The sequence below is a fragment of the Hyaena hyaena genome, unplaced genomic scaffold (assembly GCF_003009895.1).
Source record: "Hyaena hyaena isolate Hyena2069 unplaced genomic scaffold, ASM300989v1 scaffold_5, whole genome shotgun sequence".
Taxonomy (NCBI): Eukaryota; Metazoa; Chordata; class Mammalia; order Carnivora; family Hyaenidae; genus Hyaena; species Hyaena hyaena.
Genome location: NW_024080637.1, coordinates 3,249,570 through 3,273,190, shown reverse-complemented (window position 1 = coordinate 3,273,190; position 23,621 = coordinate 3,249,570).

Genomic DNA, 23,621 nt, shown 5'->3' with positions numbered 1-23,621 from the left:
CCAGTTGCTCTTCAGAATAATCCTCAGTTTGAATCACATGATTCCAGTTCATCCCATCATTGATGACTTTACAATTACCATATGGTGGGGCACCTGGGTGGCTCAGTCGGTTAAGTGTCTGACCTTCAGCTCAGGTCATGATCTCATGGTTCATGAGTTCAAGCCCCTCATTGGGCTCTGTGCTGACAGCTCAGAGCCTGGAGCCTCCTTCGGATTCAGTGTCTCCCTCTCTCTCTGTTCTTCCTCCAATCATGTTCTGTTTCTCTTCCTCTCTCAAAAATTAACATAAAAAACTAAAAAAACAAAAAATAAATAAAATTATCACATGGTAAATATGGTGTCCACCAGATTTCTTCATTGTAAAGGTAAAAGGTTACCCCCTTCCCTGTGGAATTAATCAGTGTCCCGTGAGGTGCTATTTGAGAATATATGCATATCCTTTTCCTAAATAACTTTTAATATGATGCTTTCAGCATCCATTGATAATACTTATCTAAAACCATCATAATTACTTTTTTATGTTCATTTATATGTGTGTAGCTTTTAGTCATTTTCTCAGTAATTTGCAAGGTGGCCTGGTTGTGGCCAGTGAGCATGGCCACCTTGATTTCTGCCTTTTGAAAAATGCTAAGGTTTCCTCCGTGGACCAATATGATTAGATTCTGAGAATGTTGGATGTGTGTAGGGTAGCTGGAGTACAAAGAGGGAGTGAATAACATAATAATATATGACAATTATATGTTATATTGAGGACTCAATATTATACAGAAAGAGGGAGGGGTATGTCATAAACTCAGTCATGTATTTAAATCATGTTAAGTCATTGCAATTGCTTTGGCTAAACTAGAAAGTGTGATATTCAAATCCCTAATATTCGTACATTTTTGTCTTGTTCCATTAATTTCTTTTTTTGCTTGTTTCATTAATTTCTTTTTTTGCTTGTTTTTGTTTTGTTTTATTTTTATTCAATTCTAGTTAGTTAACATAGAGTAAAGCAATTATTATACTAGCAGCGGCAAAACAGTGGTTTTCTAATTCTGCCATTCCTCATACAGTGGTTGGTTTCTTCTCTACAAAGAACTTTCTTTCTCCCTCTGCAATTTTTAGTATCACTCTAGAGTCATGGATTCCTCCCGTATTAGTGTGTTAGAATCTATTGCTGTCATTATTCTTTCTGTTGCTCCAGTTGATCTCTTTTTTTTAACCAATTTTATTTTATTCTACTTTTTTAATGTTTTATTTATTTTTGAGAGAGAGATAGAGACAGCGTGAGCAGGGGAGGGTCAGAGAGAGAGGGAGACACAGAATCTGAAACAGGCTCCAGGCTCTGAGCTAGCTGTCAGCACAGAGCCCAATGCAGGGCTCGAACTCACAAACCATGAGACCATAACCTGAGCCGAAGTCAGATGCTCAGCCGACTGAGCCACCCAGGTACCCCCAGTTGATCTCTTAAAGGAGAAAACTGTAGGCCTTCTAGCTCCCTCCTATCCTGTTTCTCCCCAGCCTCAGTCCTCTGAGGCTTCACTCCCTGACCCCTCCTATTCACTCCACTGACCTTTCTTCCTGACAGTGAAACCTGGAAAGTTACACAGAGGGATAGTGAACTGTATCATAAAACCGATTTTCATGCTGAGCTCCTTGAGGGATGGGGTTACATCCCCTCACTGCTTTGTCTCTAGCACACTTCCTGGAAGGGAATAGGTACTCAAGGGTTATCGTGCAGTGCAGCCCAGGAATGAGTGCTTCAACTTGAGCACAAAGTGGCAGTTCAAAATCTCAGACAATCTTTATCAGAGGACAGGGAAAGAAATTTCACCTTACCAGACTATGTACGATGGTGCTGGCCTCTGATAAACTTAGCAAAAAAGTAGTCAAAGAAACTGGATGTTTACATGAGATGCAAATAAACTTATCTGGTGTTTTTAAGCCCCTGTTATTCTGCATCTGTCATGTGCAACTGAACTGATATCCTAGATATATATGCCCCTTTGTACTTTATGCTCTAGTCGTAATGGCTACTTCTGGCTCCTTGAACATACTATTCCAGTGCTTCTCAAAGGAAGCACCTTGGAGTTTTCCTAAAATGCAGATTCTGATTCACTGGGTCTAGTCTGGGGACCTGAGGTTCTGTAGTACTAATAAGCTTGCGGGTGAAGCCACTGCTGCTGGCCTGAGGACCACACCACATTTTTTTGATAGCAAGGCATTACTCTGTTTTACATCTGAATACATTTGCAAATGCCGTTCCCTTTGCCTCAAATCCTAGCTCTCCTTACATATCTGGAAAATTCCTATGAATTCCTTAAAATCTTGCTCAAGAGTCATCTTTCCTTTCATTCACCAGCTTCTCTGTGAGCACTTACTACGTTACATCACTAGTTAAGGTCCCAGGATCCATGACTGTTCAAGATAGGAAAGGACTCTGCTCTTAGAAACCCCACCTGTAGTAGAGGGAAAGAGAAGGAGACTATAAAATAAGCAAACAAACCAATAAGATAACTGAAAACTTGTGCTAAGTACCACGGAAAAGGAAGAGGGAGAATGATGAGGGCAGGGATACCCCTTTAGGCACATGGTCAGGGAGGGTTTTACAGAGGGGTGGTCATGTTACTGAGATCTGGAAAAAGAGCAGTCAGTCCTATGAACAGCTGGAGGGGGGGAAGAGCATTGCAGACAGAGGGAAGGGCAGGACAACACACTAGAGAAAGCAAAGAGCTTGGAATGTTAGAGGACCAAAAATGAAGCAGGTGTAGCTTGAGGACCATGTGTGACAGGGACAGAGCTATGAACAAAGATTGGAGGAGCCAAGGGCTAGGTAATGTGGGACCTTTGACCCTGGTAATATGTTAGAATTTTATTGCAACTGAAATGGGAAATCACTGACAAGTTTTAAGCCCAGGGAGTGATAGGATTATAGGATTTAATTTATGTTTTAAAAGATCACTTTGGCTATTCCATGAAAAATGTATGGTGATAATAGCTAACATTTATTGATTGTGCTTAGGATACATCAGGCATTGCTCTGACTGCTTTCATATATTAACTCATTTAGTGCTCATAATAACCATATGAAATAGGTACTATTATTATTCTCATTTTACAGATGAGCAAATCGAGACCAAAAACAGTTAAGAAACTTGCCCGGGTCACATTGCTAGCACATGTTGAAGCTAACATTTGAACGCAGGGTGGTTTCTAAAGTGTTAACCTTCCAGCAGGTGGGGGGGGGGGGTGTCCATGTCCTGAGATGGGAAAGACTGGGAAAGAAACCCACTTGACGAGAAATCAAGAATTATGCTTTAAAGTGTAAGTTTTGAGATGGTTCTTCAATATGCAAGTGGAGAGGAGATGGCAAATAAGTGTGAGTGTGTACAGCTTGGAGTAAAGGCAGGGTTAGACATGTAAATATTGCAATCGCCAGCACGAGTGGGGTATTCCCCACCATGGGAGTGAGTGAAGCTGGAGAAGGGAGTTCGGTCGTAACCTGTCACCCACTAACATGCAGAGATCAGGAAGAAGAAGAGAAGCCAGCAAATAGATGGAAAGGCAGTAGCTAGAGAAGTGGGAGAAAAACCATTAGGGTGTGGACCCAGAGAAGCCTACACAGCCAAGTGTTAATTGAGGGGTGCAATGGGTGCTCCTGGGCAGCTAAGGGAGAGAAAAGTCAGAGAAGAGTCCATTAAATTTGGCCTCATGGATGTGGGAGGGTCTGCCATTGCCTGAAGAGATTCCGTGTCCCCTTTTCCCTTAGTAACAGTATCCCCTTTGGGGCACAATACTATTTGGAATAAAGATCTCATTTCCAACTCTCTCTTCCAGCCAGGTATGTCCATGAAGCCAGATGCTGTAAGAAGAAGTGCTGTCAGAACCTTCTAGAAAGGAGCTGGCTCAAAAGGCAGAAGCCCCTTTCCCTTCTTGCTGCCCTGGAATGTAGTTAGGATGGTTGGAGACCCAGCAGATCTTGTGTTAAGATCCCATCTTCCTCTTCTCTAAATTGAGATCCACGAATAGGATGGTTGCATGTCCTTCCTTTCTAGTTTTAAAATTCTGTGATTCACTTGGCGCTCAATAAATATTTGTTGAATGAATAAATGAACAGACATGTATGCACAGGGACAATTCACATTTTCTTAGCAAATATACATATAAAAATAAGAATATAGTATATATTACATATTTGCTAAGCAAATGAGTATTATACGCAAAGAAAACAGCTAGATCTTTGTGAAATGGAAGGTAAAAATATACCTAGACACACATATCAATAGCATTATTTTATAATTACACCACAGGCAAATAAAACTAAACCACAGCTACTCCATATCATTGGATATTCTGTATCTGAACTACCAAAGTTTTGCAGTATGTCTTAGAATACTCTATCAGGGACATAAGCAGAGCTCTCAGTACTGCTACATTGGGCATTAATACATGGTGCACATATGATGTAGAAGACTTCACACAACACAGATATCTGGTGGCCATAATTCATAATTCCTCCACCTCCTCCTCATATACCAATGCCAAAAAGGTGGGAGAGGGGTGGTGAAGAGACAGCAGACCATGGGGCAATCAGAAACAAGTAGGTCTGAGCTGAATGAAAAGGGACACCAGGATCTGTATGAATTCACTGAAATTTACTAGCTCACAAGAACCCATGTGCCCCATGTATTTTGTCTAGTTCATAGTATTTATTAAGTGCTCACTTTATGAATAGTGATTATATACCCAGCATTGTACTGGACATTGTAAGTGTATCAGCTCATTTCAATGACACTGTAAAATAATGCCCTTTCTAGCCTCATTGCAGTGATGGGAAAGCTGAGGCTTAGAGAAGTTCATCCTTTGCCCCAGGTTATAGCCATCCGGGACAGCACGAGTAGTAGGACTTCAACCTGTAGATCTGTAAGAAATCTAAGCCTTCTCTTCCTCCACACCATCTACTGGCCTATAGTTCACTGATAGAAAGTACTGTTTTCTTGTTCCTTTAACAGAGTTGCCTGAGGAAGGGATTCCTTGGGACTCCTCCCCGAGAAGAGCAGGGCCCAGGTCTTCAGAAGTGTACCATGAGCCCCTTGCTCTGATGACTCAAAGACCACCACCCTTCTGCCTCTGGCTACAATGCATGATCGAGTTATTCATCCTTATGCCCATACATTAGCTAAACCCATTAACCTGATGCGACTCCACTGACGTCCTTTTCAACAAGCGGCCCAACAGCCAATTTAACCGATATAGATTTATGGCTTAACGCTAGGGAGGAGGGAGCCAGGAGGGAGGGAGGGAACGCTCACCCCCTCCTTCCCAAGGCTGATGGGCAGCCAGCTATCCTCTCCTCCAGCAATTACTGACACTAATTAGCAGCTTACTAGAGATCTGAGAGAAGAGGCTGACACTGGCGCAATCCCTGCCTACCGCATCCTGTGTGCCGTCAGAGTCTTCGGGAAAGGCCCATGTCAAAGGGCCTGTCTGGGAGGAACTTGGCAGCTCAGACACCAAGCAGATTGGAAGGGGTGGAGGGAGCATCTAGAAAATGGCCTCATAACCAGGGGCCATTCTATCTCCCGTTCCCAGCTTTGGTCTGGCTGCTATTTCCCTCAGCTGAGGCCCTGGGCTTCCATCATGAACACGCTCACTGCAGGCATGCAGCTGGCTTCAGATCATGGAGGCATATGGCTGAGATTCATGAAGCCAAGTCATTAGCCCTCTGACCCAATTATATGGATTATCACAAAGAACAAAGCAATTGGGATTCGGCCATTGTGCTGTTCTTCGCTATGGGCAAAGGTTTGGGGAAACAGGTCTGTTTTGCTCCCTCTCTCCCAAGCATGCCTATTTTACATTATATGGAGGCATTTCAAGTTTACAAGACGCTGTTAATGATGGTGGAATAGGCTCTTTGATGGTAGAGGGCAGATGGTTCTTAAACGGAAGCTGCTGGAATAGCAGAAAATTAGGTGTGCTGGTCAAGGGTCTATCCTTGGTCCTGGCTCCTCTGTGTTGTATGAATGACCTTGGGCAAGTCACATTTCCACTCGGAGACTCAGTGCCCGAGGCTGTCTTGGCAAAATGAGGGGTTGTCTTACTGATCATTAAAGGTCTCTTCCAGTGTGCTCTTGGCTCATCATGTCCCAGAATCCCCTCATGATGGTGAAAAACTCAGTGAAGTAAATACACAAAATAATATTAAAATTAAAAATAAGCCCTATTTTTATAGCAGATTTCTCTGCAGGAGAATCACGAACATGTTTTCTTTGCATTGTTTTTAACATCAAGTCAAACTACAGAAAAGATCTGATACCCTCAATTCTAAAAAGTGAATAAAATTGATTATATGACTTCGTATCGTTTTGGTTAGAGAAGCAAAGAAAAAGAGAGAAAAAAAAGTATGAAATTGCGATTGCCCATTGCAGCTATCTGCTGGGTAATAAATGTTGCTGAATCGGTGTCATTTAGCAAAAATTACTGCAAAGAAAAAAAATATTGCAGGTTTAGTATCTTAATTATGTAGATTTTACATTCAATGAACTCTTGCCAAAATAAATTGCGTATATTATCTAAAAAGCAAATGTTAATTAAAACTGTATCTTGATAGCATGCTTGGTTCACAAGACATTCCGAGCATATGAGATTACATGGCACACATTAGCTACCATCAACTCAGACTGAAGGTTTGGGTCATTTCAATGATTCATGTGAAGCCAGACAGTGTTGGCTGGTACTGGCGTCTGACGGCAGTGCCTCACATATTTATATAGAAGATCCAGCTTGATCCTGACTTATTTTTCCAGATGAGTGAAGTGTCTCTGCCTGGTCGAGAGCCTTACAAATAGGACAGCTGACTTCAGTTCCCATTAATTAGCTGTTTCACACAAAGCTACGCAGTGATCACTGCATCCGGGGTATAAAAACACAGTTCCCGGCAAGGAAATGAGACTGAGACCGGGGTACAGACAGAGAATTGGAGGTCACCATATTCATCACCTGTCTCTTTCCCTCTGCTACCCTGAGCTCAGATGTCCCCAAGATCAGACCATCATCCATTCACTCTGATAGGTGGGTAATTGCATTCTTGAGCCACAGCATCTGGTCTTTTTTGAACATCTTCACTGCTGAGCAGTGTACACAAAAAACAAGATCCAAATGCTGCAGAATTGATTCTTCTACCCTCTCCAAGAGGCACTGCTCCAAAGCTAGTTTAATTATAGGTGTTTAGACGTACTGAGATGAATACCTAGGGAACAGCCGTTCCACAGCACCGCTCTGGCAAGCATGTACTTTCTTTTCTATTTTTTTTTCCCACTTTCCATTTTAACAAACAGTCAACTGCGCACTGCATGTAAGTGTTCTGTAATCAACGGAACACTAAAATGCCAAGTGTGAGGAAAAGGTCAGCGGAAGGTTTCAGACAGGAGCCTGGAGCCATGTCATGGCCTCGAATGGCAAGCCTGTCATTTCCACTGGACTTCCAGGGTCAGTTAGATTCCAGGTAACTACGCATAGATCCTCACAGAAATTCTGTATGTTCAACAAGCTGGGATCCACCTGGCTCTAAGAATTATCCAAGAATGGCCTTGAAATGTTGGCCTATACTGTGAAAATTTCTAAAGGAGTAGCAGGTATGGAGGCCTACAGACCCAGGTTTGATCTCATCACTACTTGGGAAATGTGTGATGGGAAGCAGTCACTTTACTTCTCAGAGGTTCAGTCTCACTTCCAAATACAAGTGATAATACCCACCTGTAGGGACAGATGTAAGGCTTTATGGAAAGAGCAAATGTAGACACTGTGCACAGTATCAGATTCTTAGCAATGCCCAGGAGCAACTACTATTCATCCAATTGTCATCTATCTATCCAATCAACAGAGTACCGACTTGGATAATTCAGAGTCAGACTTATGTGCAAATACATTTAGGAAAGAAAGGATTGGGGGGTGGGTATGGAGGGACCATGGAATGGATAACTACTGAGCTGGTCTAATTTATCCCAGGGGCAATGCACAAGGTCAGAGAAAAAGGGGTACCAATAAAAAGATGTCTCCTTTCTCTGTATGTATGTTGACCATCTGCCCATTTAGTCTCAGGTCCTATTTCTACCCTTCTCTGCCTATGACCCCCAAACCTGCAACTCTTATGTTCTTTTGCCTGGTGGCTTTTGCTTAGGTTTTGTCAAGAGGGAGACCTGGTAGGCTTTTGCAAGTCAGGAAACGGGAGAAAGAACTCACTTCCTGCTTCCAGTTTCTGCCAGAAATCTTCCAGTAGAAATGGACACCTAGGATCTCTGGCATCCTTGGCAGGTTCCTCCTCTACAGTGCAAAGCCTCTTCCTGGATCCCAGGACTGGAGCCCAGTAGCAACTCCACAATTCCAGTTGGTTCCAGCCAAGTGGTGGCCCCTGAGCTTCCCTGTCAGCCATGCAGTGTTAGCTGGGCACTTTCATCACCAACCAATAGCCTTCCCCAGCGGCTCAGCACTGCAGCCCAGCACCTGGATGTCCCAGCACAAGCCATGTGATGCCTTCTCTCTGGTTCCAACACCAGGCTCCTCGGCAATCCCTTCTCATTGATTCCAGCACGGGCTGGTCCCCCTGGCCCGTCCCAGAGCAGCTTAGTAGGAGGCAATTGCCAGGCAATGGAAACACCACACCTTTCTTTAATGTTCATTCAAGCCTAGGTACTATATTTAGTACCTCAAGTAGTAGCTGCTTCTTATATTTACTCATCTCTGACTTACTTACCTTTTTCTCTTCTTCTTTCAACCTTTCCAACTATTTTATAACTAATCCCCTATATCAACCCCCTTCTGTGTGAACTACTAAATATGGTTTATTTTGTATGTTTCCTGAGGTGACCCTGCCAGATATGTATATCATGTATATGTGAAGGTGGACATTGAAACCTGAGGAGGGATTAAGAAGGTTGTGTTGAAAGTCTGTACCCTTTAAGCCACTAATTCTATTGCAAATTTTAAAAGTGATGTCAGCTAACTACTATTCTTCCCTCAAGTGTCACTGACACGTCACCTTCTCATAGGGACTTTTCTGGCCTCTGAATCTAAATGATTTGCCTGCCCCTAGCAGCCTGAATCTTTCCTTTATAGCATCATCACAATTTATAATAATCTAAGTTTGTGATTCTGTTCATTTTTCTCGCCATTAGGTAAAAGATCGCTAAGAGCGTGAAAGGAAATCTGCTTGGTCACTGGTCTTTCCAGCACCTAGAAAAAGGCTTACCTTGTATGGAACTCAAAAAAATGCCTGTTGGATGTATGAATAAGTGAATGACCAAAGATATTCATTACGCCATTGTTTATATTAAACTATAAACAACCTCAAAATTCACTATGATAAAAATGGATAAGTATATGAAAAATCCACTCAATAGGTCAACAGAACCATAATATTTATCTTGATGTAAATGTTTCTTGGAGCACCTGACTGGCTGAGTCGGTAGAGCATGTGACTCTTGATCTCAGCGTTGTGAGTTTGAGCCCCACGTTGGGTGTAGAGATTGCTTAAATATAATATCTGTTAAAAAAAAAAAAGTAGTAAATGTTTTTCAAAGTGTGGCCCATGAGCAACATGCCTACAAATCACCTGGAATTATTATTAAAATTCAGATTCCCAGGCACTACTTCCACATTTTCTTAAGCTCTATAGGTGATTTTCATGTACCCTAACTATTGGCAGTCCCTGATCCACCAAGTATTTATGCAGATTGCAGAGATTTCGCACTAACTTAAAAATGTGTTTTAGGGTGGCTCTGAGCTAGGTGGCTCAGCTGGTTAAGTGTCTGACTCTTGATTTCAGTTCAGTTCATGATCTCACAGTTTGTGAGATCGAGCCCTGCATCTGGCTCTGCACTGACAGCATAGAGTCTACTTGGGATTCTCTTTCTTCCTCTCTCTCTGCTCCTTTCCACTTGTTCTCTCTCTCTCTCTCCCTCTCTCTCTCTCTCTCTCTCTCAAAAATAAATAAACATTAAAAAATGCATTTTATGTTGATGGAGCAAAGCAAAAATAAAACCAACGAAATAAATTTTTAAAAGACAGTCACACAATTAAATTAGATAAGCAAATAGACATGTAGCAATGTAAATAGATAAACAAAGAACAAATATAACAACTTTTTTTTTTCTCATCTTAGAAAAAGAAGTAGAAGGAGACACACCGGAATATTTTTCTTTGGGGAAATGTGAAAACACTACTTTGTCCTCCTCTTTCTGATCTTCAATATTTTCTGAATCTCTGATAATAAGTATGTATTTTACTGTGGAAAAATACCAAACCAAATTATCTCTAAAATGAAAAAAAAAGAAAGATTCAGCAGACCTCTAGGCCAGCTGAAAATGCCAGGTCGGGATCCCCTCCTTTCTTCCTCTGGGTTCCTTGGGCGGCTCTGCCATCATTATGTGTTCTCCCATAGGGCAGGTGATGTGATCATTTCCTTAAATCTTACCCCGCCTGCACTAAAACCAGAGCTTGGCAGCTGGTAAGCCACTGAAATTTCATACTTAAGACATCAAAGCTGGCAGCCTGGCTTTCAATTCCCCCCAGCTCATCTTCTTAGGAAAAAAATTTCTTGAAAGCACTTGATCCCTTGAAGTTATTGGGCACCACATTTAGCCAAAGCCTCGCTCAGGATGGAGAGGCAGAGTCAGAGAAAGCCTACATGCAGTATATTAAAGGCTTGGATATATGCATGACGCGGAGGGGAAAGGGAGCCAAGCAGCCGATGAGCTCGGAGCCCCTGGAGTCTAACTCCCAATAGACTGCACAATTATTGTCATGGGAGGAAGCAGGAAGATGGCACAGGTGGCAGGGGTTAATCTTGGGGGAGACTCTCTGTGTAGCCAAGCCTGGAGCCCACCATTACCCAGAAAGAGCATAATGGCATGCTGTTAGGCTGTCTGCTGGGAGGAGACTTTTAGGTGAGCCCTTTGACATGCTTAAAATAGAGCCCAGCTCAGCTGGGCTGCTGGCTGGGGATGTTGTTTCCACCCTGCCACCAGCTCCTGAGCTGGCAACGCTCTGCAGAGACCCAAGGCCTTCTTCCTTAGTGCTCCATAGAGACAGGCCCTCTCCCAGGCAGATGAAAGAAAATGATGCCTATTTCCTATAAAGTAATAGGCAAAAGTGCTCCCCAACAGCGGAGTCTGGGCCGTAGCAGCCAAATCAGTACCTCAGAGCAGGCAGTTTGACAGGCACTGACAAAGCCCCTGTGCAGTCTGCAGGCCAGCCCTCCTCCCCCAGACAATGAAATTACCATAAAGCCCTTGGCAGCAGCCCCCTCACCATCTCTTGGCTCCAGTTTTTCTACTACTGTAATCCATTCTAGCACAGGTAAACCTTCCCAAAGCCCAGAGGTCATCAGGTTCAGAAAACGAAGAGCTACAGAATCAAAGATGAGCTTTAGAGCCTGGCATCCAAGCGCCTTTATATTCCAGCTCCAGCTAATATTCCTGAATGTGAAATCATAATAGTCAACGTGTCCTAAGTGCTCACTACATATACTAGGCAATATCCTTAGGAGTTTGAAAAAAAAGCAGTACACTTAGTTCTCAAAATAACCCTAGGAAAAAAACAATGAAGAGGGTAGGAAACTGAGGACAGGTCAAAATCTCTGGCTAAGGTTATATAGCTAAGAAGCAAGAGAGCTAGTGTTGGGAACCAGTAGAGTGACTCCATAACCCACATGGGTACACCTGTTCCCCAGTCGTCCCGAGAAGGGATGGTGCCCACCAGCTGGGCGAGTCTAAACATTCTTCTCTAAATGTTTCTGTGCTCTCCCTGATTTCCCCCACGTTCCCCTCCTCCCCATGCAGTAAGGATGATGTAAGAGTCCCCAGGCTCAAGGCCAGATCTGAGTTCCCAGGCCATCCATGCTTCTCTGCAGCGTGGGGCAGTCATGGTTAGAGCTTTCCCCAAGGGAGCCCAGAGACCCCTGAGGTTTGACAGAATACTTGGGCTTGGAATCTATTGAATCTTGAAAGAGAAAGGTTTGTCCAAGCTCCTCACCTGTAAACCAGAGAGAATAATCCTGCTCCAGTTAAATGAGAGAAGGACACAAAGGGCTTGGGAAACCTCTGTGATCACATCTACCTTTGACCTCCCACAGCATGATTTACTAATATTTCTTTTCACCTTTCCTATGCCCATTAGCATTCCCACTTCCACCCTACTGTTACCCTGTCTCTAGCTGTGCATTAAAGAGGCATGTACCTTGATAGGTGGGCTGTTTGTGTATATTTTCTTTTAAAGAAGGGAGGCCTTCGGTGCTCTGAAATCAGCTATCTATGTGCTTCTAGGATCCCATCTGCTTAAAGTCTTTAGGATAAACCCTAAATCAGGGGCCACCACTAATATGCCCAGCGGCTCCCCTTCCTATACCTTCTCCCCTTGTTTAGCACACGGACACTGCTTCACTTTCAAGATACCAATAAGGAAACAGTCTTCTACCATCCTCTTGTCCTGTAAGAATGGGATATGGTTTTCTAAACTGGGTTTACACTTCAAATGGCGTGTGAATTATATCTCAATGAAGTGTTTTCCTTTTAAGCAGCTTCACAAACAATGTATAAACAAATGGTGGTGGCTATATTCCAATAAAACTTTATTTACAAAAAAAATAGATTTCTGACTTCATGCTAATCACACAGGGTCAGTGAGGGGGTGATGATATATCAGTCAGAGCCCAGGGTTTGGGGTAAGACAGACCTCATTTTGAATCCTGGGTCCTTCTGTTCACTGAGTGCTATGTTTAGTGACACACAAAGGCACTTGAAATTGGAAGTTCCTTTCCTACTCCAGCACTGTGGCTGAAGCCCAATGTTAAGGGCTGGGGGTGAAGAAATGAAGAAGCCACCATTACTGCCTTGAAAGAGCTCCACACTTTACTGGAGTTTATAGAAATGTACATTTGTGTATATACATATATAGCCTCATGGGACAGGTAAACATAGGTACTAGCAAAGCATGTGAAAGAGCCACCAAACGTAGAGTGGTCTGAGCGGCAGTCAGGGATGTCTTTCCAGAGCCCAGAAGGAGTAAAGCTTGAGCTAAGCTTGGGAAGATGAAAGCACACAAACTCTACATCAGATAACCTGGGTTCTAATCCCCTCTCTGCCCCCTATTTGCTGTATGACCCAGACAGGGAAAATTCACCTCTCTGAGCTTTGGTGTCCACTCTCTCAGAAAAAGGAGGTACCAAACAAGTAATGCTTCACTTGTGCACTGCTGTGATGTTTACAAAAGTATGATCATGAAGCCTATGGTGCATTGAGGGGCTGAGCTAGAGGTCAATAAAAATTTAGAAATTCTGTGAATCCCTACACCATGTGCCGGTCAGTTGGAAGTGGTTCAGTGTGCATACACGAGCACATGTTTATACTTGTATCTTTGTCTAACATGGATCCATTTGAGGGAGCTTATTCCTGATAAACACCTGGGGAGGCCAAGCAGACTGGACAGCTCCACACCATGGCAGCAGCCCCAGCCCCCCACCAGCCTAACGTGGGTTTATAGAGTTTGTTTTCATCAAGTGCTTCAGGGCTGCTATCTCCTTTACCTTTATGACATTTAAAGAGAGAGACAGCATGAGCAGGGGAGGGTCAGAGAGAGAGAGGGAGACAGAATCTAAAGACAGGCTCCAGGCTCTGAGCTAGCTGTCAGCACAGAACCCGATGCAGGGCTTGAACCCATGAACCATGAGATCATGACCTGAGCTGAAGTCAGACGCTTAACCGACTGAACCACCCAGGCACCCCCCCTTTATGACATTCTAATGTTGTTAGAAGTAGGCAATATTATTTTCATTTTATCAATGCAGTTATTAAGGCTGAGACGTGAGCTAGATTAAACCATGGAAAGTACCTGAAGGTCAGTTAGTTCGACCCTCATGCTGTGGCTACAGTGCTCTCAAAAGCATTTCTGCCAAGGTCTTATCCAACTAATGTCTGGTTTTTTAGGGACAAGTTGTTCAGACTGTAAGAGACATAACTCTGAGCGTGGCCTTGGGAAAACCTTTTTCTGCCAAGGCTAAACTATAGACCATCTGGGCTTTGGTATCTGAGAGATCTGGGTTCAAATCCTGACTTTACCATTCACTTGCTGGGTGAAAGATCACTCTCTCCAAGTCTCCTCATCCTCACATATAAAACAAGAGTGCAAATACCTACTTTATAGAGTTGTTTAATGACTAAATAAATAACAGGTAGCAAGGCTCTCTGGCAATTATAAAGCAACACACACACACACACATAAGTTGTCATTGGTTTAACTGTTATAATAAAAGTTTTTCACCAACAATGACAGGTGTCGTCATCATCATTCATTCTTGCTGGACAATGAATTGGCACAACTCTTTTGATGGACCAATATTTAAATGTACATATTCCTTTTGAACCACAAAATCTAATTCTAGGAATTATTCTACAGATCTCAGTCCACATCTGTATAATGCACATGTTCAAAGATATTATTCAACATTGCATCATTAGTAAATTTAAAACACTGGAAACAGTATTAATGTCCTTCAGTAGGGAAATAATTAAACACATAATATAGCAATGCAATGGAATACACTGTTGTTAAAAGAATGAAGTCTTGATGTATTGGTATGGACTCATCTCTGAGATATATTACTTAGTGGAAAAAGTAAAGTGCAGTACAAAGTGTATGGACTGAACCACTGTACCAAAAAAGAAAAGTGAATATAATATACCCACAGATTCATATACACATGTACTCTTAGGCTGTACCTGGAAACACTGCCTCTTGGAAAGGAAATCAGGGCACCTACATCTTACTAAATGCATTTTGTACTGTTCTATTGTTTTCACCAGGCCATGTGTTCCTTTTATAGCAACAGAAATAAAAGGACCACAAAAATGCTGACTCTCTCACTAGACATTAAGCTCCAAAGAGTCAGAAGCACATTACTTTTCTCATCTTAAAAGACAGCCAGCCACCCCATGCCACCAGGCCAATCCTCAGAGCTGTCCATCTCTTCTCTCTTTTACCTGATTATCTACAACTCCTCTCCACTGTACTTTTCACATGGAACCAGAGTCAGATTACTTCTTTCCACTCTGCTGTTCCTCCCTGGACTTACCCACTGTCCTTTCTCACTCAGACCTTGGGACTACCCTCCCTACTAGTCTTTTGGTCTCCTCTCCACAGAGAAAGAAGCACTACTGAGCTTATTATTTATTATTATTGTTATTATTATTAATGTTTTAATGTTTATGTATTTACTTTTGCGAGAGTGAGATTGAGAGAGAGCATGTGGGCAAGAGTCAGGGAGGGGCAGAGAGAGAGGGCAACAGAGAATCCCAAGCAGGCTCCACATTGTCAGCGGAGAGCCCAATACGGGGCTCTAACTCACGAACCATGAGATCATGACCTGAGCCATAATTAAGAGTTGGATGCTCAACTGAGTGAGCCACCCAGGCGCCCCCAGTGAGCTTTTTTAAAACAGAAATCAAATCAGATCAATTCTCTACTCAAAACCCACAAATAGTACAAATGAACCAACCATGGCCCCTAAGCACTCACATGGCTATGGCCCCAGTCACCCCTTGAATCCCAAGTCCTTAACTTCATGTCCCCTACTCATTACTTTTTATTTCTTCATATCACCTTGTTCTTCTACGTGACAGTATTCCCTGGCTGACACTATTTGTTCATCTATTGTGATAGATCTCTTCTCTCCTATTAGAGAACAAACTTTAACATTATCCTCAGCACACAGTACAGTGACGGGCACATGGAGTCCCTAATATGTGTGTTGACTTTAATTGGACCATTTATTAGTGTCATAGAATGAGACCTGTACTGGAACAAGGAGACCTGAATCCTGGGTCTCCATCAGTTACCCCCTATGAGATTAAGCAGTTCCTGTCACTTCTCTGAGTCTTACATGGTAGCAATGGCTTCTGGCCCAGTATCTCTAGGCACCTGGTAACTTCTAAAGTTGTAAGAGCAGCATCATTTTCAGTATTTCAAAGCATCAGAAAGATTTTCCTAAAGCATGTTCCATGGGATGTGAATATATGTTCCTCAACAAATAAAGAGCTCCAAGGTTAAAAAAAAAATGAACTTCAGTTTTTAATATGCCAATGGGCCTATTTCCCTCAAATTTTGTGTGTTTTCATGCACGAATGGGTACATGTATGTAGATTATCTTACAATATGAGAATTTGGCAGAATACATGTTGGAAAATGCTGGACTAGTCAGAGTCATAGTCACAACAAGGTCAGTAATACCAATTCCCTTACTTTGAACAAGGCAGTTAGAAAAGTTTTTGATTTATGATACATGGAGAAAGAACTTAGTTATGGCTTCAAACATGCAAACATGAGACCCCTGTCATGCTTCTTACATGATCACCTCTACACTATTCCATTTATACCCTAAAGGTTATACTCCAGTCAAACGTGCAGCTTTCCACATATTCCAGGCTATTCTGTGACCCCTGACTTTGTACTTTTCATTTTCATTGATGGAAATTAACTTCCCCTTGTTTCCTGTCACTGCTCTCTATCCATTTCTCTAGACTTAGCTTAAAAATGGCCTCTTCTTGGGGTGCCTGGCTGGCTCAATCAGTGGCACTTACAACTCTTGATCTCAGGGTTATGGATTGGAGCTCCAGGTGGGTGTAGAGATTACTTGAAAATAAAATCTTCAAGGGGTGCCTGGGTAGCTCAGTTGGTTAAGTGTCTGACTCTTGATTTCTGTTCCAGTCATGATCTCACCAAGTGTGAAATGGGGTCTCACGTCAGGCTTCGCACTGACAACACGAAGCCTACTTGGGATTCTCTCTGTCTCCTCTCTCTCTGCCCCTCTCCCACTTACACTCAGTCTCTCTGTCAAAATAAATAAACTTTAAAAAATCTTCAAAAAAGGAAAAAAAAAAAAAGACCTCCCCTGACTCCTTCTTATCTAGTCCTTTACATCTTCACTACATCCCACAATTTCCTCCCTCATAACACCCTAAACAATGACATCATATAAAACTTACATATCTGTCTCCCTCATTGACTCTGAGCTCTACAAAGTCATGGGCTTGGTGCCAATCACTAGTCTTTGCAGCACATAGTATAGGTCTGCTGCTAAGTAGATAGGGAAGGACAGAAAGATAGAAGGAAAGAGAGAGTTAGGAAGAAAGGAAGGTGGACATTTGGAAATCACTGAATAAGAGAGAGAAAGGAACTGAAATAGAGAAAACAGAAGTTGAATAGGGTGCACAGCCTGAGGGCCTGATGTCTGAAGCAGCTGTGTCCCAAGGAACCACCATCCCATGAAATGATCATATTTGCTCCATGAAAAGAGTGTCCATGGACAAGTAAGTTGAAAAATGTACATCGTGATAACACCTTTGTGCAAATATATGATACCCACAAGCATAATAAAAGATCCAAGAAGTTTCAGAATTAAGGACTCTGTTTTATCTTTGTATTCTCAAACTTTCTTTGACTATAGCTCTTCCTTCCTTCCTTCCTTCCTTCCTTCCTTCCTTCCTTCCTTCCTTCCTTCCTTCTTTTCCTTCCTTCCTTCCTCCCTTCCTTCCTCCCTTCCTCCCTTCCTCCTGCCTTCTTTCTGCCTTCCTGCCTTCTGCTTACCTTATTTCCATCCATCCTGCCTTCCTGCCTACCTACCCATCTGCTTTCTTTCTTGTTTGAATGGAAAGGGAGAAAACAATTTAGAGAACAGGGACAGAGAGCACAGGAGCCTGAGAGTGACGCCACGCTAAGTAATAATTCCATAACTCTCCCAATAAGAAGAGAGTTCTACAGGTTCCTGTGAGGTTTGCATACAGGGGCTGAAACACACACATCCTGCTGATATCAGATAGATGTGGGGGATGATTGTGTGTGAAAATGATTTGTCTCCCAGTGTTGAAAGTGATGTGCACGGTCTAAACAGGGGCTGTCCGTGTGTGATCATTCACCCAGAAGCCAGCTCATGAGAAGGGCAGCTTGATGACTTTAGGTTGGCAAACCACACATTTCCATTTTATTGTCCATGCTCTCCGGGCATCAACAGTGACAAATATCGGGCCACAGTCATGGCTGTAGCCCTGGGTCTACAATTGGAAGGCTGGAATCCACAGTGCTCTCCCACTGAACTCTTAGCTGTCCTCTACAAAATTCCTTTAGGGCATAGACCAAGTCTGAAGTGATGTCATATGCTAGACTCCAGTACAGCCCCTGTGTGCTGAATGAATGACCAACAGCAATAGTGAATAAATCTGAATCTCAGCGTCAGCACATACATATATATATGTATGTATGTGTATATATATATATATATATACATATATAATATATATTATCATAAGGCAGTTATTCTTCTGTCCATTAGTTTGTATATTTATTCAGCAAAGAGTTATGAACACTGTGAATCCACCACTCAGAAGGATACCCAGATGAACCATGCACCTCAAGAGCTGACTGTCTTATGGAAAAGAAAACAATTTGAAACTTACTTGATTTTCCTAACTACCCTGTAAGAATGACCTGATATTACCATCTTAGTTTTACAGTCCTAATAAATGGAAGGACAGAATTTTACTGATAGAGAACTCCAACTTTGGAGTCAGGAGAGTCAATCACTCGATCTACCACCTTCTCACTGGAGGACCTGGGGTGAGTTACCTAAATTCTCTGTGCCTCAGTTTACTTATCTGATGGATAGCAATAATTGGTTCTTCTTTAAGGAGATTAAATCAGTTAATGTAAAGAAAAAAAAGTTCATGAAGCACTTGACATATACAGCCTCTTAGTAAATGGCAGTTTCATATTCTCATCATCATAAGTTTTATTAATGTTATTATTAATTGTACTAGTATTAGATTTACCTAAGGTCACATGATTAATGAGTTTCGGGATGGTATTCAAAGTCATATCCTCTAAGACAAATATCTGTGCACATCCCCTATGAAAAGTGGGCTGATGAACACAAAATCATGGCTATGGAAGGAGGCTCTAGTTTTTCTTCTAGTTTCTAGTGGTCATTTGGCATCTCATCAAGATTCTTTACTCCAACTGCAAAATTAACCCTCAAGCACCTGTCACAATTAAAATACTTGTATGCCTTGAGTTGAGTCCCTCTCTCACTCTCTAGCTTTGCCCATCAGCTATCATTCAGACCTCTGCATTAACAGAAAGACTTGGCCTTCTGTGTCATGAGAACCTCTTGGAGCCAGTGATTATATTCTGACAGGCCTCTAGGATGATTAACAACCAGCATTTCCAGCATAAAATGGGTCACACTTGAAATACATGCAAGCAATGTACAGAATTTATGATAACATTGCTCATCCTAAGCAAAGGGGCTGTGCCATTTTTATTCACTCACTCAACATTCATCAAGCCACATTTATGTGTCAGCAACTGGGCTAGACATTGGGGCCACAGAGAATGGAACACTGTCCTTGCTCTTGGAGACATTCAGATTAGAAAAATGCTCTCAAGTTCTCCAGGTAAGGATCTTCTTTTTCATGGTTCTAAAGAGTGACAGGTCATCTGCTCCCGTTGTCATTTTCCAGAGGAGTAAACTGAGGCCCAAAGATGCAAAGTGACTCACCCAAGGACACAAAGGAAGTTAATGGCAGGCTTGATTAGATGACTTAAGCAAAGGTGTGATACTTCACAGATAAAAAATACAAATGTTCATAGGCTGATGATATAAAGAGGTCTGGGGTTTCTCTCGGGCCTACCCTGATTTCCTTTTGACCTTGGACTTCTGATGAGTCTCAAGGCTGCCGTATGGAACGTCCATTTCTGCTCCTTGACAAGAGCTCTTTGGGGTATTTAAAAATACATTACACGATGTGATAGCTGGAGCATATTTTCATGGATGGTTACACGGGAGTCACAGTTCCACTCCCTGCTCTGTCACCAAGACTGTATGATTGACGGCCTGGGTGCCTGTGACCCCGGGCCAAACCTCTTAATGTTCTCTCTTCCTCCACAGAATGGCGAGCACAATGGGAGTTCCCAGGCACACTGGTCCATTGTGAGGATGGATTGTTTCTCCATGCACATAAAACTCTCAGAGTTCCGCTGAGAAAGGTCCGATTATTATGATCCCCTCGAGAGTTACCCTTTCTTGCTAACAAAAGTGAAATTGTACTTTATCTCATTAGCTACCCATTATATATTGGTCACCTACCAAGAACTTGTAAGATTTCACATGTAAATTAGCCTGGGCCCACAGGCCTGCAGCCAAAACAGAATAAAAAGCAGGTGAGGTGTGAGCGATACTGAACTAGGTGTCCTGGGGCTTGGATTCTCAAACTGGCCCGGCCCCTTGTCTATCTGTGTGGCAAACTTCTGTGCCTCTCTCCTTACCTACTTGGCACTCATCAAATGGAGATAATGATCCTATCCTTGTTTCCTCTGTGTTGCAGAATGGCCATGGGGCCCACAGAAGAATACAGACATGAAGGCACTTTGTAAATGGCAAAGCCATATATAAGCATCTGAAAATAACTAATACAGATGGCTTCTAGCTCATGGAAAGCTTGTCTCAGAAGTTTGCAGGTCACAGGCTGAAATCTTGGTACATAAATTCTCCTCAAAATAATGCCATACATAGGAATTAGGTTCCCAGGTAAGCTGAGAGAATCATACTTAGCCCAAACTGCGGAAGAAAGGAAGGAAGGAAGGAAGGAAGGAAGGAAGGAAGGAAGGAAGGAAGGAAGGAAGGAAAGAAAAGAAAGAAAAGAAAGAAAAGAAAGAAAAGAAAGAAAAGAAAGAAAAGAAAGAAAAGAAAGAAAAGAAAGAAAGAAAGAAAGAAAGAAAGAAAGAAAGAAAGAAAGAAAGAAAGAAAGAAAGAAAGATAGATACAGGAATAAAAGGTACAATTTCTATTGTACCCAGTCACCTTTGATAACTTATTATCACCAGGAAAATGCATTCTGGATTCTAAGTCCCCCAGAAGACAGCTCCCTTTCCAGCAATTTTAAGTGGTAGGAGGTCACAAACTTGGGAACCAGACAGGTTGAGTTCAAGTCCTACCTCCACTACTCCTTAGTTAAGTGACTACAGACAAATGAATGAACCTCCCTGATCACTAGTCTCCTCATCTGGGAAATGTGGTTGATGATGACCACCTTGGAACTGTTAAATGAAGCTTGGAGTAAATAGTATGCCCAGGACAATTTCTTCCCTATACATGAAGTTGCTAACTGTCTTCATTCACATAAATAAGCCACCTTTCCACAGCTCCACCATAATCTCTTCTGAGGAGTCTGAGGTGTAGGGCTGAGGACAGATACTCCATGGGGCAAGAGCTCTGGCCTCAGTCTCCCTCACTGGTTCTACATATGGGTAAGTGAATCATAATTATCAAAGGTACCATACATGGCTACCAGAGCTACATCCTTATTCAACAGGAGCAAACCAATGGAAAAAATTCTCTACTGCAATGAAACTATTCTGTATGATACAATACCATAATGGTGGATATAAGTCATTATATATTTGCCCAAAGCCACAGAATGTACATAACTGAGAGTGAACCCTAATATACACTACAGATTAGGGGTAATGATGATGAGTCAATGTAAGTTTATCAGTTTAATAAGTGCACCACTCTGGTGGGGCTCTTGATCATGGGGGAGGCTATGCATGTGTGGGGACAGGGGAAATATGGGAAATCTCTGTACTTTCTGTTCAGTTTTGCTCTGAACTGAAAGCTGCTATAAAAAAAAAAATTAAGTCTTTAAAAAAATTCTTTAGCAGCAAGGAATGCAGACTGTAAACTGTCAATTCAATTCCTTTACTAAATCACGTTTCGTTCTGACCCTTAGTGGCCTGTAAGTCCCGGCTTCCAAACTTAAAATGTAACAAAAAACTTGAAGGTACATTCCTTAATATATTTACATTAGTCTTCCAATATGATCATTAGAATTATCTCTTTATTTGGAAGCTAGTAATTATTAAAGAATTTTTTTTGCTTTTCCCACATTATGCAAGCTTATAAACATACAGAATAATTCTATAATGAACTACCATATAACATTCCTTAACATTTTACTATTCTTATTTTTTTCACATATCTATCCATCTCTATTGCCATTCATCAATTCACATTAATTTTTGATGCATTTTAAATGAAATTGAAGACATCTGTGCATTTTCTCCCTAAATACTTTAGCATGAATGTCATTAACTAGAGTTCGTCATTTGTGGTTTTTGTTCAAAATTTGCTATTCTTTTTCTTTGGAGGTAAAGGTTAGATACAGTGAAAGGGACAAATCTGATGTGAACTTTCACACTAAGTTCTGACAATGCATATACTTATGTAAGCAAAGCCCTTATCGAGGAATGAAATATTGCCATTGTCCCCCAAGGAGTCTGTTCTCACTCAGGCTCCGGAGACAACCACGATTCCTTTTAATTTTAATTCATGATAATTTTTGCTTGTTCTAGAACTTCATATAAATGGGATCAAATAGTATGATTTTTTTTTGTGTACAGATTCTTTTACTCAGCATACTTTTGAGATTCACCCATGATATTATGTGTATCAATGAGTTGTTCCTTCTTTTTTTTTTTTTTTAATATTTTTTATTTATTTCCAGGAGAGAGAGAGAGACAGCGTGAGCAGGGGAGGGTCAGAGAGAGAGGGAGTCACAGACTGAAACAGGCTCCAGGCTCTGAGCTGGCAGTCAGCACAGAGCCCGACGCGGGGCTCGAACCCACGAACCGCGAGATCATGACCTAAGCGAAAGTCGGACGCTTAACCGACTAAGCCACCCAGGTGCCCCTAAGTTGTTCCTTCTTATTGCTGATCAGTATTCATTTGTATAATATACCACAATTTGTCTATTTCTTACTAATGAACACCTGGCGACTTCCAGTTAAGAATGAAGAAATCTACTATGAATATTCTCATAAAAGTCTTTCACAGGCACGGGTTTTCCTTCTCTTTGATAAGTGACAAGTTGCAGATCTCCTGGGTCATAGGTTAAGTGTGTGTGTTCAGTTCTATAAGAAACTAACAAGCCTTTTCTAGGGTGGATACACCATCTTACACTCCCACAAATTATGTAGGAGAGCCGTAGCATGCCAATGTTTGGGGTTATCCATCTTTTTAATTTTAGCCAGTTTTCTTTTGTGGTGTGTTGTGTTATCTGGCTGTGTGAAAATGGATTTGTAAAAGACTTAAAGTTATATGAAAATAATTTAAATGAAACATCTATGAGCCACAAAGTATTTCAGGGAGTTATAATTCTAGCCGTATTATATTTGGATGTGTAGTGAACTAGAGGCTTAAGGGCAAAAAGAAGCTGTGTGCTGTCATTGTCACAACACCAAGATGACAATAAGTATAGGTGATATAATATGCTTATGTTACAGGGAGGCTTCCAAGTTCTTTACATGCATAAAACCCCAGTAACTAGCATGTACTGAATGGTTACTATGTGCTGAACACCTAGCACTTTACTGGTCTAATTTGATCTTCTCTACAACTCTGCTGAGTCAGTATTGAATGCCATTTTCCATAGATGAAGAATCTGACTTGCTCAAGACCAGTGCATGACGGGGCCAGGATCTGACCCACTGTGGGTCTAACTCTGTGACCTGTGCTCAGGGTATGGCACCACCCTGCC